The sequence below is a fragment of the Scyliorhinus canicula genome, chromosome 4, assembly GCF_902713615.1.
Source record: "Scyliorhinus canicula chromosome 4, sScyCan1.1, whole genome shotgun sequence".
Lineage (NCBI taxonomy): Eukaryota > Metazoa > Chordata > Chondrichthyes > Carcharhiniformes > Scyliorhinidae > Scyliorhinus > Scyliorhinus canicula.
In genome coordinates this window covers 93,949,813-93,964,813 of record NC_052149.1, presented here as the reverse complement: position 1 = coordinate 93,964,813, position 15,001 = coordinate 93,949,813, and the positions used below count along the sequence as shown (strand labels likewise).

General features: G+C 46.3%; 1 long non-coding RNA gene across 2 annotated transcripts in view; it reads right to left on the bottom strand.

Annotated features, from left to right (window-relative positions):
• Positions 1–15,001, bottom strand: part of LOC119964813 — a 77,719-nt gene that overhangs the window by 35,289 nt on the left and 27,429 nt on the right. The gene's annotated exons all lie outside the window — the stretch shown is intronic.

The window sequence follows — 15,001 nt, the reverse complement described above, 5'->3', positions numbered from 1 at the left end:
AATGAAAATCCAAATTAATTTATCCACTTTTCCGTGTGTTAAGTATGCAATTCAGTTAAGAGAGGTTTTTGTATGACCACTCAGTTAAGTCTCTTTCAAGATCCTGTACTTGTAAATACTGATGTGCATGGTTTCACAGTGAATGTAGTTGGCAACAGCATAATTCATTGACTATTATCAACATATGAAGCAAGAGGAAATGCCAGCAAAGTGAAAAATTGGGCAGTCATTGAACCAAAATCTGCTTTTTGGAGTGTTCTGCTGCATTAGCTAACAGCCAGAGATCATGCAGACTGTTTTAGGAACTAAACTATAACCCAGAAACCCGACTTTCTCATTGTCACATATGAGAGGAATGGACTTGTCTCTCTCATTAAATGATAGAGATGATGAAATGCAAAGGGAACATAAGAGATCAATTCTGCTGCTACAGTTGGTGTCGCATGCACTGCAACTGAGAAGATTAAGGGCTGAGGTAATCAAAATGCTCAAGACAGTACCAGTGGAAAGTTTCTTCTGGGAGTTGGTGATTCAGCATGGAGCAGTTTTAAAATTAGGATTAGTATTGAAAGCAAAAACAGGAAGGTTAAATCCACCCCCCATGCAATGATTATTAGCATATTAAATACATTACATGGAGTTATTGATACTGAGACAATCACAACATTTAGGAAGAAATTAGATAAGTACTTGAAGAGAAATCTTTTGAATTTCTGGGGGAAAAGACTGAAAAAGTTTTGGGTACTTAGCCCCATTATAGAACACAATGGGCGAAGTGATATCCTCTGTACTCTAATTTCTGATCCATTTCTGGAAATATTGGCGTTGAAATCGCATAAGCGGATATACACATTTATGAATTTCTATCAGATTCCTTTGTTCAACTGTTCAACTATAGTGTCTGTTAAACTAGGAGATGCAGGAATCTCTGGGTTCATTTTTTTTGAGGGGGGGGGGGGAAGACAGTTAAATTTTGGTTCTGCAAGGGTAGCTTTCCTGGTAGAATGAATCTTGCGTTACTGTGAAGTTTACCATTCAGAAGGAACTTGGCGGGGGGGGGGGGGGGGGGAGGGGGGGGAGGCGGAAGAAGAGACTGGTTTCAGGGAACTGGGGTGGGCCAGTCACTGGTCTTTTGCAGGACCTGTATTAAAATTAATATGGATCTAAAAGCCTCCTCTCTAAACCTGCTCCAAGTGTCCTGTGAGACGCAAGTTTGGTTAGTTCATCTCGAGCACTCTCAGTGTGCATGAGCCCACAACACAAAGGTGCCACTAATTCAGAAGTAACAAAGTGCATTGTATTTGAATTAGACTTGAGGATGGTTGGAAACTGGGCATAAAATTAGATATTTGTGCAGCAGAGCTGTCGGTAGTTGGTGCTGAGGGACCCCTCACTGGTGCAGAGTAGAGCTTTATTAGATGGATTATAACTAATCTGGGAGTGGAATTGGCTTGACATTGGTAATGGGTGCCTGGACCAGAATCCCCAGCCACAGCAGTGAGTTGTTTTTATTCGTACAATCGTTTATTGTCAGAAAGGCTGCACAGTCTTGTATCTTATTCAGTAGCTTGGATCAGGTCCCGTTGGTACATGATGAAAATGTTCAAAGCAACGAGTTGATAATTTATCAGACAAATAAATTGTTGAACAGGCAAAGATTGGAATTTAAAAGCTCTAAGTCAGTTACCATAGTTCAGGACCATAATTGTCCTTGGTAGTGGTAATTTATGCTGATGGTTGGTAGTTACATGATGATAATGCGGGCTGTTAAAGGAACATTATGTAAAATAGTTTTTTTAAGTATCGCATACATCATGGCAAGCTGTGGAACACAACATGTATTCCATTGTGAGGCTAACCACAACTCACCTGCAAATATAAATTTTATTTCATGGTGAACAAGTAGACTTCTGACGACTGAAATTAAGGCATGTATTTGACAACTTTCTGGAACTTGTATTCTCTTACATCCCCCTTTTTGATCCTCTGTACTGTTTTGGACAAAGAGACACGAGAGTGAGTTGATCCCTTCTGAGCCCTGACTAATGGGAATATAATATCAATAACTAATGGGAACCATGCAGTGGGCCAAAGTTTCAAATTGAAGCTTTTGTTGTTGTCTGTTCAAAGGTTGGGCTGTGGCCCCAGCATAGCAGCCTAGCCTGAAAACTGGCAAAACTCCCCACACATGCGTATGCTTGGATTCCTGCCACAAGCAGAAATCGGGCACCACACACATGAATCAAAAGCCTAACTACTGTGCTACTGGCTCTTTGTGCAGGGATTGCCTCACTTCACTTGGAGAGTTGTTGGGTAGTTTTAATCCAAAACATCTAGAAATGGCCCATTCTCAAATTACCTCCTATGCCCTGGTGGAATGTTGCTGCCACAATGGATATTTTCTGACGATGAAACCATTTTCATATGAATTCTCCCACACATTAAGCCAAAGTGACGACAGCATCTTACATCTGCATAGCATCACAGAATTTACATCATGTGTTCTATTCTATTTCATAGTTGTGGGGGGGAGGGGGGGGGGGGCTTTGGCGTGCTTGATGAATCACTTGTTTTAATAATAACTATAACATTTTAACATAGTATTTTGCAGTATCTACAGTAAAAATCAGGCCATTCAGCCCTCAGAACTACATGGTTAGATCATGCTCCACTTGGCACCTCTCCTACTTTATCTCACCCCATTTTAAGAAAAATATTTATTCTCAAACAATCACTATCTACAGTAAAAATCAGGACATTCAGCCCATCGGAATAATCAGGCCATTCAGCCCATCGGAACTACACAGTTAGATAATGCTCCACTCGGCATCTATCCTATTTTATCTCACACCCCTCCTACTTTATCTCACCCCAGTTTATGAAAAATATTTATTTTCAAACATTCACTTTCCAAATGAAGAACAGTTTCCTGTGTGCAGACATGGTGCACATCATTCCAATCATTCTACAAGTGCTTGCTGCTGTACAATAAACAAATGCAAGCTAAGTCTCCACCAGTCAAAGCACTTGGTGCAATTTGATGAGGATTTGTCTCCTTCTCTGCAATCTTGATTTGGATTAGTTTTATCTCTCTCAGGAGTTTTGTGTTTAATCTGCTAGGCACAGTAAACTTCCTCGAACATCTAAGTCGGGCAGACTGTATGACTGATGATCCTATGCATCTAATTTCAGCCTTATTTGAATTTTCTTAATGTATTTAATGAAGCGCAGGAACTCCTGGGCTGAGTTCCGGCATGAAAATCCTGTACCTTTGAAGTGATATTTGTTCAAAAACAAGGAATGGAAGGAGTAGTCAGCCCATAACTTGCATATCAGTGTTCAGTAATTCAATACCAAAACTGCTGGGGATGTTCTAAAGGCTGGAAGAATATGAAGATTATTGGCCAAATTGATCCAGTCTCATTATTAACAATGGCGAGAAACAAAAATCCCAGGCACCAAGTTATAGTCAGAATAAAGAGGTAATTCAGGCAAAATTACTTGTCAAGTTCCAAAGAAAGTCGTTGAAATAAGTGAAATATATGGGCCGGGATTCTCCCCGGTGGGGGGACGCGGGAATTGTGCCCCGACACCGGCTTCCCCATTCTCCGGTGCCGATTCTCGGGCGCCCGCGTGATTCCCGCCGTGCCGGTTGGGGGCCGTTGACAGTGCCCCCCCCCGCCGCCGATTCTCCGGGCCACGATGGGCCGAGTCCCGCCGGCGTGGGTTACTCAGATCACACATGGCGGGACCTGGAATGTGAGTGTGTGGGGGCCGTCCTGGAGCGGGGGGGGGAAAGCCGAGTGATCTGACCCCGGGGGGGTCCCCGACGATGGTCTGGCCCGCGATCGTGGCCTACCGATCGGCGGGAGGGCTGGTTCTGTGGGGGCCTATTTTACTCCGTGCCGGGCCACTGTAGGGCTCCGCCATATTGCCCGGTGAAGAGAAGGGAACCCCCACGCATGCACAGAAATACGCCGGACATAGCGGCATGCGCGGAATCACGCTGGCCATTCCGCGCGTGCGTGAACTCGCGCAGGCCGTTCCGCGCCGGCTGGAGCTACGGGGACCACTCCGGCACCAACCTAGCCCCCTAGGAAGGGGAGCATTCCCCATTATCAGGGACTGTTGATGCCGGCGTGGGGACATAACCCCATTATTGAAGAATCCCGCCCATGGTTTCAAGATTAGATTTACATTTTTTTTAAAAAAAGAGTACCCAATTCATTTTTTCCAATTAAGGGGCAATTTAGAGTGGCCAATCCACATACTCTGCACATCTTTGGGTTGTGGGGGCGGAACCCACGCTAACACGGGGAAATTGAGCAAACTGCACACGGATAGTGACCCAGAGCCGGGATCGAACCTGCGACCTCGATGCCCTGAGGCAGCAGGGCTAACCCACTGCGCCACAGTGCTGCCCTGATTTACATATACTGTAAATTCTTTCATGTGGTTGTCAATGGTGGGGTGTATTTGTTGCCCATCTCTAATTTCCTATGAACTGAGTGGCTTGCTAGGTCATTGCAGAGGGCATTTAAGAGTCAACCACAATGCAGTGGGTTTGGAGTCACATATAGAGTAGACCAGGTAAGGAGGGAATTAGTGAACCAGATGTTTTTTTTTCCGAAAATGTCAATGGTTTCATGGTCATCATTAGACTTTTAAAGGCGGCACTGGGTGCAGTAGTTAGCACTGCTGCTTCACGCTGCTGAAGGCCCGGGTTCAATCCCAGACCCGGTCACTGTCCGTGTGGAGTTGGAAATTTTCCCCGTCTTTGCGTGGGTCTCAACTCCACAACCCAAAGATGCGCAGGCTAAGTGGATTGACCATGCTAAATTGCCCCTTAATTGTAAAAAGAAAATAATTGGGTACTCTAAAGTTTTTTTTTTTTAATCATTAGACTTTTAATTCCAGATTTTTATTGGATTCAAATTTCACCATCTGTCATGGTGGGATTTGAACCCTGGTCCTCAGGACATAATCCAGAGACCCAGGGGGCGGAATTCTCCGCTCCCGCGAAAAATCGGGAAGGCCGTCGTGAACTCGGCCGAGTTTCACGACAGCCTCGGAGGCCGCTCCTCTCACCTTATTCACCCCCACCCGGGGGGCTAGGAGCGGCCCTCCGTAACTCTCGGCCGCCGGGCCTTGACGCTTGCGTCAAGGCGGCGCACCGAGAATGACGTGGCCGGCGCGCTTAAGTGATGTCTGCCGCGCATGCGCAGGTTGGCCAGCTCCAACCCACGCATGCGCGGCTGACGTCACGACGGCTGACGACTCAAACCCGCGCATGCGCGGTTGCCGTCTTCCCCTCCGCTGCCCGCAAGACGTGGCGGCTTGATCTTGCGGGGCGGCGTAGCAGAATGAGTGCTTCCCTTTGAGACGGCGGCCGGACGATTGGTGGGCACCGATCGCGGGCCAGTCCCCTCCCGAGCACGGCCGTGGTGCTCACTCCCCTTTCCGCCCCCCACAAGCTTCAAACCAGCTTTTGGCGCCATGTTCACGCCAGCAGCGACCAGGTGTGGTTTCCGCCGTCGTGAACCGGTCACGAACAGCAGGCCGCCCGGCCCATCCGGGTCGGAGAATCGCCGGTTGCCGTGAGTCGCCCGGCCCTCCAGTGATTCTCCCACCCGGCGTGGGGAGCAGAGAATCGTGCCTAGGTTAACTAGTCCAGCGACAATACTACGATGTCACCACTTTCCTACCTGGCTAAGGAAGGAATGGAGTGTTTGATGCCATGGCAGGTACATTTAGGATTGCAATTTCTTGGAAAAGAAACAGGCTTGATTGGCTATAAAAGACCTTTTTCTGCTCCTGAAAGTTTCTGGGAATTTATTTCTGGGCAGATGCTCTGTCTGGTCCATTGAACCTTTTACAGGAGAGTGATGTGGACCAGCTGTGCCACTTCTCTGGGAATTCCATTGTGCAACTGACAAAGTTCTTGTGGAGAAGTGGGAGAGCTCTCATGGTAATTTACTCCCTTTATGTTACTACTAAATTATGAATGCTACATTCCGGTTTTTGGTGTAAGGTCATTACGTTCAGTTTAAATACTGTCTTTACTAAGAAACAGACTTTCTAAAAAGCAACTCCCTTACTCACCCTTGCCACTATATGTACTGGGGAATGCAAGGAGGACAGTCTTCCCCTGAAGATAGATTGCTGGCCTCCGTTCAAATGCAACATCGATGTGGTCATGTTTTCTTGCTAGAAATTTACTGATCCACATGTTGTGTGTCACACACTGGAATAATACAGATGGAAGATGGAAGTCAATGTGCATCTGGTTTTTTTTTTGGAGAACAGGAGATTGGGTTGCACAAGAGAGAAGACCAATGCAACACAAGACTATGAAGGAATAGAAAATCAAATGAAGCAGAATATACACTGAGAACAATCTTCATTCAGGCTACGCAAACCTCAGATGAAGCTTTCTCGACATCAAACAGAGAACGGTCACCGTTGGCAGCTTTTGTCAAAGATATTGAGCATCAAGGTGAAGTGTGATTGACAAAAGGTGTCCATTAAAATGTAATGTTCTGCGCTCTTTTAATCCACTGCCATTTTGACACGATTTGAGAAATAATAGAAAATATTAATGAAAAACAATATGTAATGGTAAAACCTTTTTTATGCTAAAATCACCTTTTTAATAGTCTTTCACGTGGCTTTTAAAGCATTTTTAAAATCTCCCGGTGTTTGTTTTTAAGAGGCCAGGAAGGTGATTTGTTCCAGGATTAATGCTGCCCCAATTTGGCCAGTAGGAAACATGCAAAATCAGTTCAGGGATGACTCTTATCTGACTATCCCATTCGCACATGCAAGATATCCAGTCTCTGCTTGGCAACAGCTCAGAAATGATCAACGGTTCAGTTGTGTATTCATGTCTGTTTCTAGTTGGAACAAGGTCACTTTAACAGTTTCTTCAGGTGACACATTGATGACGTCATCCGCAGTTTGGGTGAGCTAACAGTTAGTCTAGCCTTACAGCCCGAGAGTAGACACCTTTTCAATAAAGCTATTGTTCATTTGTACCATCGTGGTCTGCAAGCCTATCTTTTAAAAATCCCACAGGATTGGATTGGATTTGTTTATTGTCACGTGCACCAAGGAACAGTGAAAAGTATTTTTCTGTGAGCAGCTCAACAGACCATTTAGTACATGGGAAGAAAAGGGAATAAAATACATAATAGGGCAACACAAGGTATAACATGTAACTACATAAGCACCGGCATCGGATGGAGCATACAGGTTGTTGTGTTAATGAGGTCAGTCCATAAGAGGGCCATTTAGAAGTCTGGTAACAGCGGGGAAGAAGCTGTTTGTGAGTCTGTTCGTGCATGTTCTCAGACTTTTGTATCTCCTGCCCGATGGAAGAAGTTGGAAGAGTGAGTAACCCGGATGGGAGGGGGTCTTTGATTGTGCTGCCCGCTTTCCCCAGGCAGTGGGAGGTGTAGATGGAGTCAATGGATGGGAGGCAGATTTGTGTGATGTGTTCACGACTCTCTGAAGTTTCTTGCGGTCCTGGGCCGAGCAGTTGCTATGCTACGCTGTGGTGCAGCCAGATAGGATGCTTTCTATGGTGCATCTGTGAAAGTTGGCATGGGTTAATATGGACATGCCAAATTTCCATAGTTTTCTGAGGAAATATAGGCGCTGCTGTGCTTTCTTGGTGGTAGCGTCGATGTGGGTGAACCAGGACAGATTTTTGGAGATGTGCATCCCCTTCTCCACCTCAGCCCCATTGATTCGGACAGGGATGTGTACAGTACTTTGCTTCCTGAAGTCAATGACCAGCTCTTTAGTTTTGCTGGCATTCAGGGAGAGATTGTTGTCGCTGCACCACTCCACTAGGTTCCGATCTCCCTCCTGTATTCTGACTCATCGTTATTCGAGATCCGGCCCACTGTGGTCGTATCGTCAGCAAACTTGTAGATGAAGTTGGAACCAAATTTTGCCACGCAGTCGTGTGTGTACAGAGAGTAGAGTATGGGGCTAAGTACGCAGCCTTGCGGGGCCCCGGTATTGAGGACTATTGTGGAGGTGTTGTTGTTCAGATTCGTCAGGTTCTTACAGGTTCATCAATGTGGTAATCAGGCTTATATGCTATCGCTATATAGACACTGCAATGTGATGAATCGCTGCTCCAGGTATTCCCTTTTGGGTTCTTAATGCTAACTCCTGGTGATAAAAAAAGGATTAGTAGTGGTTGGGATGGTCTGTGTAACCTCTTCCAGCCCTGCAACCCTCCAAGAACTTGGCCTCATGTGTACTCCCGATTTGCTCTGCCCCACCTTTGGCAGCTATGCTTTCAGATGTCTAGACTTCAAGTCCTGGGATCCCTCCCTAAACTATGAACCTCCCCACCTCTGCCTTTAAATCCTACCTCTTCAATTAGGATTTGGTCATTTGTCCTAATGCATTGTGCTTTGGCTCAGTCCATAAGATATAGGAGCAGAATTAGGCCATTTAGCCCGTCGCGTCTGCCCTACTATTCGATCATGACTGATTTGTTTCTCATCCCCATTCTCCTGCCTTCTCCCCCAAAATCCCTGATCCTCATATTATTCAAGAACCTATCTATCTCGGTCTTAAAGACACTCAGTGACTTGGCTTCCACAGCCTTCTGCGGCAATGAGTTCCACAAGTTCATCAACCTCTGGCTGAAGAAATTCCTCCTCATCGCACTTTTAAAGGATCATCCCTTCTGTCGAGGCTGTATCCTCGGGGGTCTAGTCTCTCCTACTAGTGAAAACATCTTCTGCATGTCCACTCTGTCTAGGCCTCGCCGTATTCTGCAAGTTTCAATAAGATCCCTCCCCTCATCCTTCTAAATTCCATCGAGTCCTCAACCGCTCCTCATATGACAAGCCCTTCATTCCAGGGGTCATTCTTGTGACACTCCTCTGGACACTCTCAAAGGCCAGCATGTCCTTCCCAGATACTGGGCCTAAAACTGCTCACAATATTCTAAATTGAGTCTGACCAGAGCCGTATACAGCCTCAGTAGTACATCCCTGTTTTTGTATTCCAGTCCTCTTGAAATGAATGCCAACATTGCCAACTAAACCTGCATGTTAACCTTAAGAGAATCCTGAATTAGGACTCCCAATTCCTTTTGGACTTCGCATTTCAAAAGCCTTGCCCAATTTAGAAAATAGTCTATGCTCCTGTTCTTCCTACCAAAGTGCATAACATAGAACATAGAACGATACAGCGCAGTACAGGCCCTTCGGCCCTCGATGTTGCACCGACATGGAAAAAAACTAAAGGCCATCTAACCTACCCTATGCCCTTATCATCCATATGCTTATCCAATAAACTTTTAAATGCCCTCAATGTTGGCGAGTTCACTACTGTTGCAGGTAGGGCATTCCACGGCCTCACCACTCTTTGCGTAAAAAACCCACCTCTGACCTCTGTCCTATATCTATTACCCCTCAATTTAAGGCTATGTCCCCTCGTGCTAGCCACCTCCATCCGCGGGAGAAGGCTCTCGCTGTCCACCCTATCTAACCCTCTGATCATTTTGTATGCCTCTATTAAGTCACCTCTTAACCTTCTTCTCTCTAACGAAAACAACCTCAAGTCCATCAGCCTTTCCTCATAAGATTTTCCCTCCATACCTGGCAACATCCTGGTAAATCTCCTCTGCACCCGTTCCAAAGCTTCCACGTCCTTCCTATAATGAGGCGACCAGAACTGTACGCAATACTCCAAATGCGGCCGTACTAGAGTTTTGTACAACTGCAACATGACCTCATGGCTCCGGAACTCAATCCCTCTACCAATAAAGGCCAACACACCATAGGCCTTCTTCACAACCCTATCAACCTGGGTGGCAACTTTCAGGGATCTATGTACATGGACACCGAGATCCCTCTGCTCATCCACACTACCAATAATTTTACCATTAGCCAAATATTCCGCATTCCTGTTATTCTTTCCAAAGTGAATCACCTCACACTTCTCCACATTAAACTCCATTTTCCACCTCTCAGCCCAGCTCTGCAGCTTATCTATGTCCCTCTGTAACCTGCAACATCCTTCCGCACTGTCTACAACTCCACCGACTTTAGTGTCGTCTGCAAATTTACTCACCCATCCTTCTGCGCCCTCCTCTAGGTCATTTATAACCTTACACATTTCCACATTGTATTCCATCTGCCACTTATTTGCCCATTCTCCGAGTCTGTCCAAGGCCTTGTGCAGCTCCAGCTGCCGCTCTTGGTGTCAGATGGGCACCGATGCACATGTGCAGTGGGACCGGCGCGGTTGCGCACATGCGCGGTGGCTCCCTTCTCCGCGCCGGCCCTGATGCAACATGGCGTAGGGCTACAGGGGCCGGCACAGAATAGAAAAGGCCCCGATCCCGGCCCAGGCCATCATGGAGGCCCTTGGGGGGGGGGGGGGGGGGGTGGGTCCATGATGGCCTGGGATCGGGGCCTACCAATCGGCCCGCCACGCCGAGGTCCCGCCGGGTAAGATCAGGTTAGAATGGTGCCAGCGGGCTTCAGGTTTTTTCTCTGCTCCCCGGAGAATCGCGTCCCGGCAGAACGGCGTGGCGGGACTCGCGTGGCCCCCCAGGGATTCTCCGACCCGGCACGAGTTCAGAAAATCCCGTCGTGTATCTGTCAATTTCAACGTGCACAAGCTCATTTACCTAATTTCTTGTACTGCACGCATTGGGCACAACACCCGTAGTCCTTACCCCCTTCTCATAGTTGTCCCCGTATTTGCTGTGCCTGTTTATCTGCTGTGCCTGAAGTTAAGATTCCTGCCACTTTCTTTACTCACTCTGTTCCTTACTTTCTGTTCTATTACTTGTTCTGGAAACTTTACTAATATTGCCTAAGCAAACCGCCCCCCCCCCCCCCCCCCCGAAAACCAGTTTAAAGTCCTCATCATTAACCTACATTCCTACTTTCTCCTTTAACTTTGATTTTCTAATTTTCCACACAACTGAACCCTCTTCCTCCTACCCCCCTCCCTCCACTATTTAGTATAAAGCCCTATCTACAGCCCTAGTTATGCAATTCCCCAAGGTGTTGCTACAGTCCATGTTATGCGATTCCCCAAGGCCCTGGTTCCAGCATGATTCAGGTGAAGACCATTTCATTGGAACAGCTCCCTACTTTCCCAGTACTCATGCCAATATCCCAAGAATTTGAACCCATTCCTCCCACACCAATCTTTGAGCCACGAATTTACTTCTTTAAACTTATTGACCATGTGCCAATTAGTTCCTGGCTCATGTAGTAATCCGGAGATTATTACCTTTCGGTTCTGCATTTTAATTTAACCCTGCGCTGCTGATATTCTGTCAGAGCTTGTTATACCTCTGTCATGGATATCTACATGGTACACCACAACTGGATCTTTATTCTCCCACTCCTTCCTCTACAACCTAGGTGAGGGGCGCGATTCTCCGCCCCCCACGACGGTCGGAGAATAGCGGGAGGGCCTTCCCAACATTTTTCCCGCCCTCCCGCTATTCTCCCCCCCCCGCCCAACTCCCGACACGAATCGCTGCCGCCGTTTTTTTACGGCCAGCAGCGATTCACAGCTGATAGATGGGCCGAAGTCCCAGCCCTTTACGCTGTTTTTACGAACGGCAAACACACCTGGTCTGGCCGTTCGTAAAAACGGCGGGAACAACTCGCTTTTTATAACCATGGCACCGATTGGCACGGCAGTACCACGGCCGTGCCAAGGGTGCCATGGGGCAGCGGGCCCGATGCCCGCGCACTATTTCTCCTTCCGCCGCCCCGCAGTATCCATTCACGGGGCGGCTGAGGGGCATCCCGGCCCGCGCATGCGCGGGTTTCGCGCAAATACGCGATGACGTCATCCGCGCATGCGCGGGTTGGAGTCTTCCAATCCGCGCATGCGCGGCTGACGTCATATGACGCGTCAGCCGGCGCTAACTCCTGCAAGCGGGCTTAACGAAATTCGTTAAGCCCGTGATGCCGGAGCTTACGGCGTCGGGCTGCTAGCCCCGACCGGGGACCAGAATCGGTTCCCGGTCGGGAAGGGGCGCGCTGGCGTCAAACACACCCGGGTTTGACGCCAGCCTTACGATTTCTCCCGTTGTGGGAGAATCGCGCCCGAGGTATCCTGAACCCGAGCACCATGCAGGCAACACAACCTTCAGGACTCTAGATCCTGGTCACTGAGACAGTGTCTATGCCCCCAACTATACTATCACCAATTAATGACTATTTGTATTTTCTCTGCCCCCCTCCCCTCACTTAATGGCTCCCTATACCATGGTGCTGTGAAATCAGTTTACCTCCGAGTGTTTTGATCTTTCTTTAGTCTTCTAACTAAAACTTCTTACTCTGGGATTTCTGTCACTCTCCCATCAAAGTTAGAGCAGGAGATGCAGAAGAGCAGGAGATCAAAGAAGGATGCAAAGATCCTTGCACCATCCAATTGGTCTGCTAAATAAGAGGGTGGGCAGAGACTTCACATTGAACTCCTGCACAGCAACTGTTGGTGCCACTCCATCACTAGTCAGCGTACAATGCTGGAAAATTGGAACTGGCGGCTTATCCCCTTTCTTGAAGGCCTCACCACAACTGCGCCTCATACTACTGCAAACAGGCAGAAATAGCTCAATCGTTGCTTCGTGCTCTGCAGCAAGACTTGCAGCCAGGCAATTAGGTAGCCCCATGTGTCTATACTCTATTTCAAATATGGCAAATTGTATTAATTATTCCAAGAGTAAGTGCAAGTGAGGTGGAATTAGACATTGATGGGTACGTCGAACGGATGAATCTTTTTCATTGCACAATTTACAACATACTCAGTATTCAGACACACACACGCACGGCGACTAGTGGCTTTGCACAGTAACTTCATTAGAAGCCTACTTGTGACAATAAGCGATTTTCATTTCATTTCATTCCACAGCCCCTCCCACTCTGGTGCGATTGCCCACCAAAGTAAACACCAACTTAAATGGCCCGCTGCATCTGCAGGGTGGTATGGAATGGATGAGGGGAAAAAAAAAAGAGAAAGGCAGCACATTGTGGTGGGCCGCTAAAATCTAGGCCTTGGCCTGCCCTTTCATTTTCAATGTATGTCTGTTTAGATATGAAAGGATTCAAAAGTGTTGCATCACCCATCAGCAAGAGTCAATATGTTGGAACATACAGTGCAGAAGGAGGCCATTCGGCCCATTGAGTCTGTACCAACCCACTTAAGCCCTCACTTTCACCCTATCCCCATCAAACCTTTTTTGGACACTAAAGGCAATTTAGCATGGCCAATCCACCTAACCTGTGCGTCGTTGGACTGTGGGAACTATTAGGAAAACCAATAATGAATCGTTGAAATTGGAAGCTTTCGGTTACGGTGTTTTCCACTTTATTTGATTTCCGATGGTACTTCTACTCTCCCAGCTGATACTACTCTCCCAGCTGATACACAAATTGTCTTCCATTCCCAAGACCCTTTTTGTTTGAAATTCTGAAATAGGTGTGCCATAGGACATTTCTTCTTGGATTCAGGAGCAAACTTCATTATGCAGGTGTAAGGCTGAAGTGATTTAGTTATCTCTATATTTGGGGCGGCACAGTAGCACGGTGGAACAAAAAGGGGAACTGTTTTGGCAGCTCCTGCAGCATTGTCAAATCACACATCAATACCAGTATTAACATACATACTGTGTATACAGTACATCCAGAAAAACCTGTCTCCCAGAACTAATACGGTTATTTTCACAGAACCCTGGCCACGTTACACATGAATGAAACGGGGCAGACACGTTTAGATGTTCATCGTTCTGGAATGAAATGATTCAGACGCAGTCATTGTATTTAGTCAGAATGCAGCCTTTTCTTACAATGAAGTCTGACAGCAGGGAAGGCACTGAATTCTGTAGGTAGTTGGTTGATAGTGGTGTTTGATAACTGGCTCCAAGTTGTGTGGGAGAATTTTTAAAGTATTTTGATTTCTATCCATAGTCCAGTGAAAACAAGGTTTTGGGATCTTTTTATTATCATCCATGCAATATACAGATAACAAGATGCCAATTGCTAATATCAGTCACAAAAGCAATGCACATCTCAAACATAAAGCCCTGTCATTTTGTTACAGTTTATTTTCAGTTGCACAGCCTTGACCTGGAGCCGTCTGCATAACACGCTACCAACAAATACAGTTCTCCTACCTTTACCTCATACAAAGATGATTTATAAATATAATAGCAAGTAAGCAACCAATAAATTCCATCAGATTTTTTTTGCCAAAAACAAAACTCAAGCTTTGACAGATGTTATGCACTCGAATTGAAATGGGATTCCATGGCAAGTGTCTTCTAGGACAAAACTTTCACCTTGTAACCAAAGTAAATCTTCAACTTGTTCCTGGTAAAAAAGTGTTGGTACACATTATGTCTGGTGTGCATTATTAAATTGTGCAGGGCACATAAAATGGAAAGCATAAAGCAGCATTTTCTTTGTGATGCCGTTGATTTATATTGTAAAAAGCCTTGTGTTCTTAAACAGTGACCTTGGTGTTTTAATGTCACAAGGAAGCAGAAAAGGTAATTATATTACAAGGTGATCAGATGGCGCTGAAACCTTATTGTTCTCCAGTAACTCCGCTTATTGACCATCAATCATTGGGTTTACAAATCTTATATTTGAAAATAAAATCCAGTGAACGCTCTACAGCTTCTGCTAATTGATTAAATTAGGAAGGCCAGAAATGATGTGACTCAACAGAGCAAAATGAAGTACCTATAAAATGTACCTCAGGAGGAGAATGGGAAAATGGATTCTGTGCACTGGGCACTCCTGGCAATGCAATTTCAGGTTGTATGGTGATAGTTGTCCCAGAATGGTGTCCTCTGAACACCACACTGGGAATAGTGAGTCTAAGTCATGGCAACAGGACCAGAGACTAACCCAAGTTGCAATGTAATCATTAAAACTCAAAACAGTACACTGTGAAATGTATGACAAGATTCATATGTCATGATGGTTAGTGGGGC